This window comes from Phragmites australis, chromosome 2 (assembly GCF_958298935.1).
Source record: "Phragmites australis chromosome 2, lpPhrAust1.1, whole genome shotgun sequence".
In the NCBI taxonomy this organism is placed as follows: Eukaryota; Viridiplantae; Streptophyta; class Magnoliopsida; order Poales; family Poaceae; genus Phragmites; species Phragmites australis.
Genome location: NC_084922.1, coordinates 30611452 through 30619073, shown reverse-complemented (window position 1 = coordinate 30619073; position 7622 = coordinate 30611452). Strand labels below are relative to the sequence as shown.

General features: G+C 44.0%; 1 pseudogene; it reads right to left on the bottom strand.

Annotated features, from left to right (window-relative positions):
- Positions 1 to 3460: 3460 nt before the first annotated feature.
- On the bottom strand, positions 3461 to 7364 carry LOC133905245 (carbonic anhydrase, chloroplastic-like; annotated as a pseudogene).
- Positions 7365 to 7622: the final 258 nt, after the last annotated feature.

Sequence of the window (7622 nt, the reverse complement as noted above, 5' to 3'; positions counted from 1 at the left end):
CCTCGTCCGAGGGGAACCTGGTGTGCCCATCATCATCAGATTTAGTGTCCACCGTCATTGTTGTTGACAAGTTTAGCTTGGGGAACTGCGGGAGGCGCAACTCGGGGCCAGGAAGACCCCAAGGAAGTCGTGATGCGCAGTGCTGGTGGCGCGCAACGAGCAGGAGTACGTGTAGTGGGCGTCGGCAATGCGCAGTACGAACCGGTTGTGGCGGAGCGCGACGGTTACTTCCTTGTCCTGGGGCAACTCGGACTGCCTGCAACCTATCGGTGTCTCTTTCCACCCAGCAACCAACCAAAAACCAACAGACCAACTTGACCCCGTTCTGCTTAGAAATAGAAAAGTTTGCCACTGTTCTTATTTTTTTTCTTTTGGGACGATGATATTTCGATTCGGGAACGGATGAGTTGATGTTCCGATTTTGGGGTTTAGGGTGGACTGATTTGATGTTGTTTTTTCTTGCAACCTCTCATATCTGACTTTGTTAACCACCTGAGTTCCACCATAGGTCACAGTCCGATCTGGGTTACAAGTCAGTCAAGATGTTTCTTTTTTTCGTTTTTGAACCGAGGATATTTCGAATCGGGAACGGGTTAGCTGACGTTTGGAGATTTATATACACTCCTAGTTAATGTAGCCTTCCAGCTCGTGTAAATCTTTTTCTCTGTGCGCAAGGTCACAGGGAGAACTACCTTTGGAAGCGGCTGATTGAGGGGGACCAATCGGACATGTCAAAGCGGCCGTGCAAAGAGTCACAAGTAGACGAACCAGAGAGTAAGGAGCAGCATGAGGAAGTTTGTAACATCAGGGAGTCTAAACTAGCTTAGGTCTAATAGTACATTGCACAAACCACACACTCTACCAATTTTTTTATATTTTCATTCTTGCTCCACGTAAAAGGGTTAACTTGGAGTTGATGACATAAACTCTACGACTTATAAGTTAGTTACACCCTTGCTCAACTAGCAAGGGGATACTAAACATGTACGCTCATACACTAATAGATCACTTATGGGATCAATCTAAATTGAGCCGAATATCACATACACCCTTCTCAAAGGATCTGACGTCTTCATCAGACCAACATACTCACACTTGGACAAATGACCAAAAACGTTTTATCTTAGCACATGTCTCTGCGTCAGTGCCGGCACATATGCCAAGCCGTGTGACCATTTAGGGTCCACACGCGCCATGTGCTATATGCCCATGCCATTGGCCTGCACATGCCCATGTAATCGCGAGAATCAGCTCTGATATTATTTATAAAATTAACTTAGACCTATTCATACATTGGGCACACCACACACTCCATTGGCCCGCTTATATTTTCATCTTTATTTTACTAAAAGGATTAACCTATAACTGATGCCATAGACTTTAATGACTTTATAAATTGATTTCACCCTTACTCAACTAACAAGATGATAATAAATATATATACTCATATACTTACGAGTCACTCGTAGACTCAAAATCCAAATTAGATCGGATGTGGGGTTGGCTCTCGCTCGGCCAAAGCGGCCGGCGCAGCAGCGGTACCTGTACCTGGTGCTGGACGACTGGGGTGGGCGAGGACGACTTCGACTCTGACGCTGGCCTGGACGCGCGCCCGCCGAGTGCCTGCTGTTCTACATCGAGGCGCAGCACACGTTATTGTGGTCCTTCGCCGCCCACAGCACCAAGATCTTCGCGATGTACCCTCGGGGTTCAGCCCCGATGTCCCCGTGTTCGACACCGAGATGCTGGGGGTGACGGTGTGCCCTTTCCCCAAGAGCCGAGCGGTCCTCGGTGCCTGTAAACTCGTGTACGCCTTCGTTGCTGACAGGCCCTTGGCGTTCTTCTTCCGCTACCCGCTAACAAGTCGTGGTCTTGGACCAGCCTCGAACCGCACCTGCCGTTCAACTCTGGCTGTGTCAGCAGCTAAGCGTTGCACCCGGACGGGCGCACCGTCTTTGTGTCCGTCAAGAACTATCACATCAACAAACGAAACAGCACCTTCGCCTTCGACACGGAGCGCCTCGAGTGGACCCACCTCGGCGAGTGGCTCCCACCGTTCGAGGACCGTGAGCTTGATGCCTGGGTCGGGATCTGCTGCTTCAGGAAGGAGCCTGGCATCTATGGTTATGCGACCTTTGAAAATACGACGGTAACTGTTTAATTATTATGGTTACCGTTTAATTTGATCCGCACCGTATTTAAAAATTAAGTGGTTACTTAAATTTAAATTCAAAATTTTAAAAAATCAAAAGTTTGATAAAGTTTGATCATTTTGTACCCAAATTTCACTAAATTATTGTACGATTACATTCCACCCCTTGCAAAGGGGGCTCTGATAAAAAAGAAAATTACATTGAAACCCTCGATAGGTCCTCCGTAGCATCTTTCTCTGGAGGTGACTTCGAGGCCATCGAACAACTTCAACCCTCCTCAAACCGCCGCGCCGAAGTTTGACGGAGAGGAGCGTCTAGAACGTAGCTGGAAGTCGAATCCCAAACCGATGGAGACACATCAAAATTTTTAAACACCATACGAGACAATACGTCGAACTCACCGACGGGGAAGACATGATCTAGAACCTCCAGCAAGAATTCCACCGATGATGGCCCAAAAGTTGCTTCCCTTGCCAACAAAATGAAGGGGACGAAAACCCAACTCATCCTTATCAGGTTGTAGCAAACTTGAAACTCACCGATGAAGTGTAAAAGCACCACCATCATCGGAGAGAACCAAGGAAGATAAACCCCAACTGACGGCAAGCCGTGAGGAAAAAAAGACCCTAATCTATCTAGATCTACTCTACTACAATCACTAGGAAATAGAAACTAACTAAAATAATACTAACCACCGAGGAGGACCACCCTGCTACTCCGACGCCGGGAGGGCGTCTAAGGCGAGGGGATAAGGCTGGAGAACTTATGACGTTCGCTACTGGGTTTACGTATCAATTTCGTACCAGGTGGCTCATCAACATCCGAACTTGGGCCTTGATCTCGTAGCATTCTGGATGTAATCATGTAAGCTATGATAAAAAGGTGCGAGTGTGTTCTTTATCCTTTCGGTGGGCCGTGGGCACGCGAATTTTGGAAGCCGCGACGTCAATGCGAGGGCGCCGCATAAAAACAAAAAACAAGAATTCTAAAAGAAGGCAGCAGCTATGCCAACGGCAATGGTTGTTGTACCTTGGGGCATGGGCGTCGTGCATGTTCTTATATTTGATCACGGTTTTTAAAAATATAATTATGTTTTTATTAATATTACAAATTTAGACCCCATTTGAAATTTTTATAAAAATTGATCCCTCTTACCCACGCCCAACCAACAGGAGATAATCCCTAATCACCCGAAGTTAGGTGACTTTGCAAAAATTGCCAATATTTAGGTGATATTTGCAAAACTCACAAAAATATTGTGTGCCTTTGTTTTTAACCTTCAAAACGCCAACCAATTAGTTAAAAAAAACAATTGGTGGTGTAGAGGATGCTACCTTCAAATTCTCCACCAAATTTCAGCCTAAATAATGGCTTCTACAACAAGAAGTAAAAAAGACAAGTTTTTTGCTTCATTGAAATTTGTCTTCTTCTCTTCTAATTGTACAATTTACTGCCTGAGCTGGAATTTTTTTAAAACACTTAAAGATAGCATAATCTACAATACTGATTTTTTCAGAATTTTTTGTTTCAAGTTCTGAGCAAAGGAATGCAATATTTTTCTAACTTTTGGAAAAATAGCCCAAACAAAGTGCGAGTTTCCCTGTGTCGCCCCCTGGTTGGGTGACTATGGTCTACTTTTGTGAATTTTGCAAATGTGGGCCTAATATTTTACTATTGATAAAAATAAATATATTTTAAAAAAATCGTCGCTTTGTTACCCGCCATTACGATGTCGTGGCTCGAGTTAGGGTTCGGGATGAGTTGTGTCGGGCTTAGAGGATAGTTTGGGTTAGAGGCTGGATCGGAAGTGGGCAGATGCGTGGCGAGGTGGCAGTGCACCGCTAGAGCCGCGGAAGGTAGGAGGGTGGTGCTAAGGTAGAGGAGGCAAGGGGAAGGCCCATGTTAGCGAGGCACGGCCCTCGACGGCGAATCCAATGACAGGAGCCACTGGAGACGGAGGAGAAGTGTGAGGTGGGGTGAGGGAACGCAGAATAGCTCGCCAGAGACGATGAAGGTGAAGGCATGGGCAAGGATCATCTAGAGGAAGAGAGGGGGAATGGAAACAGAAAGGAGGAGCGGTGGAGAGAAACCTAAAAACCAGAGCACCCGTAGCACTAGTCTCTTGTGCGTGCATTAAAGAACTAACATCCGGTCAGCTAAGGAAAGGTGTTAGCATTCTTTGGTTGCTAATATCACGTCTGTGACTCAAGTTGATGCATTTGGTCAGCAAATATATGGAGCTGAGCACTCAAGTTAATGCTTACTGTTACTAAAACAAAATAGCTCATCTGCACAGTTATTTGGGGAAATAAAGAAACAATCATCTGGTCATTTCTGGAGTCGGAGCAGTTTACCTTGTTCCACATTTGTCAACAGTTTACGCTTGATTTTTCGCCTTGCGAATATGTTGCAACAATTTGTAGTACTGCTAAAATCATTCAAACAAAATGTCACAACATACCCAGTGTACCCATAACACAAATTCAAAAAAGTCCATTGCATATGCACGCCGAGGCAACGCCTGCCTCACTTCTAAAAGAGTGAAGGTGGGCTATATACAACCACATCCCCGCTACTTTAAGGAATTTACTGAAGGCTGACTCTCGATCCTTCTCTCTTGCTACAGTATCCAACGGTAATTTCCAGTGGTCTCCCTGCTCTGGACGGATCCAGCCCCTCCCCGCCTTCTCCGGCTATCCACCGGCGATCCAAAAGGTGAGGAATCCATCCCTGTACAGCTATAAATAGATCTATAGTTTTTAGGTTCTATGGACCTTTCTCCCCTCCCCATGCCACCCATCACTGTTGTCGCTGGTGATTTGTTCGTTGTTGGCCACCGGAGTTGGTAAGGATTATCTCCTCTGCTCTTCTTTAAGGGTGTAAGCGGTATGCTTTTTGATTCCGCTATCAGATTCCTCCTCGACGTGCATGGTTTTCTCCCCCTTCTTCTCTTTGTCTGCTTTGGATCTTTAGAATTCACCGAATTTCAAGGTTCAGTTAAGGTAGTTGTTGCTGTTGTCAACATCTGTAAAGCTCAGTGACTTGCTTCTATGTCGGGTAGATGTTGCTGATCTCCGATAAGCATTTACAACCTCCGCTTTTTATGGATTGGATTTGTTGTTGCAGTCTGCAAAAAGGATTCTCAAGTCTGCCAAAGAAGCAGCTCCCGCAACGCCCTGGGCGGTTCCGTGAACCTAGGAGCCACTGTGCAATGTCGGCTTGATCTCCTTTCTCACTATCGGTGCCGTGCGCTGAGGATGAAGAAGGACTTGGTTGTAATATTTATTTTATTCTATGTCCTTTTCATTAGTTATAAGGGTTAGATTATAATTTGCAGCTTTGTAATTGGCCCTTATGTAAACTGCAATCTCCCGTACGGTGGATCCTAGACTAATCCAGAGCTATAGCCCGTGAGGGCGTATTTCCATAAAAAAAAGGAATTTAGCCTTTAGGTGTGCCATGTCTCGAAGCTTCCATTGACAAAGTCGTAGCGGGCACCAATCAACTTGAGTGTTCCTTTCGCCAATCTATCCATGACGAATGCCCAGTCTTCAGGTTTCTAAGGGACAAATTGACAGCCTCCTGCAACACCATTCAGAAACGCAAAAGATGCCACATCAGCGCGTCATCTGATTGTCAAACAACTAGTAGCTAGCATCCGGAAAATATTGGTAAGTGTGGTTAGCAGAGATAAATCGATCAGTAAACTGAAGTAGTTAACATTAATTTTTCATAGACTCAAAATCCACAACCATACCTTTTCCAACAAGATGCATTGGTCATCAAAAGACAACAAGGCGTTTTCTCTCTCTACCTTCTTGGTGGCCAGAGCAATCTTGACCAGTCGTCAATGAAGCGGCTTCGTGATCAAATGAACAAGAGAATTCAGAATAAAATAAGAGACTCTGGGAGAGAAGCTTATCAATGTCAATACTGTAGCTAATTTTAAAGTCAACTCTTGAATCTTTCATTTACTCGGATCCCTGGTCGAATACAATTAGCATGGTTTGTTTTCATTAGTGAAGATACTGGATCTAGACCAACTTGGATCAATATTTGAGACGTTTACTTACTAGGTGCGAGGTCCATCTTCCTTCAGAGAGAGGAGTTCCCTGATTCCACCACAACAGCTGTGGCCAATAACCTAAATTGAGAATCTGTCAACCTGTGCTTTTCATGGATAAAAGAATATAATCTCTGATAATTTGTATTAGGGTAAGTTTATGTGAGCTTACAGTAACTGACAGTATCGTACTATTGCAGAATTATTCTATACCCCTTTGGATATCAGGCAACCATAACAATTCCAAACAACAAATTATGAGCTTGCAAATCACGGCTTAGTCTTTCATATTATAACCATCTGACACATGAACTTTACGGACCTTCTTAAATCAGACTAACAATACGAGGAGTGAAACAGCTTCGTGCATCACAAATATTTAATTTGACTGTTTCTATGTGTGCGATTATTTTTTCCTTACAAGCCTACAACATTCACTGATAATGGACCAAAATACATGAAGGATGCTCAGGGTGAAGCCCGACTGCATGCAATAAATTTTCCTAATGAGAGTGCTTTGTATGCTCATGAGTCTTAGATCCACCTATTCTTTAGCTGGGCCACCAAAAAGGTCTAAATATTAAACAGTCTTTTTTCCATTTGACAACATTACAGGAGGTGCTACTTTCTGCATGAAAGTGATAGCCCATATGGCTACTCTAAAGTCTGAACCATGTAGCAAGACAATATTCTTCACCACTTCTTTTTAATCACATGCACAGCAAATTATTAAATAGATAGGCTACTGTGGCAAATAATAGATTGTATAAAGAAACTTTGAGCTGTTGTGTTACTGATCAAGAATATATAAATTCGTGCCTTCGAACGGAAAGATGCTAAAAGTCAGCCAGGAGAAGTTCACCTTGAGGATGGTCACAGCGAACTCAATGGTTGACCCAAATCACCCAATAGTGAAGTGCAATTTCTGTAGTCAAACATGAACGTGCAGGTTAGTTGATTATACCTTCAAGAATGCAGGCCACAATTATTAGTTCACGAATATAAAACATGAAAGAATCTAAATAAGCATGAACCTGGTTGTATGCTGGGACCAGGCTGGCAATATTGCGGACAGTAAAGGCCTCTCCTGGCTTCAGGTCGAGGGTCACTGACGGGCACACACGCGACACAGAACATGCAAACACCATGTATTGCAAGCAAGGACAGATTAGCCACTAAGTCAGAAAAAAAGAGCACTCATAACTCCTAAGAACCTGAATTTTACAAGGGACTTGATATTATACAGACACAATCTTTGCTGGATAGAGTTGCATAATACTTATTGACAAGGAGCGAGGAAGGAATATGCTAACCAGTACATCTCACAGGCATCTTACTGTATGGAAATGCTCCATGTGAAAGTTTGCCTGTTTTGGCTTTCTGCTCTTTATCTGAACCTCTCTTAT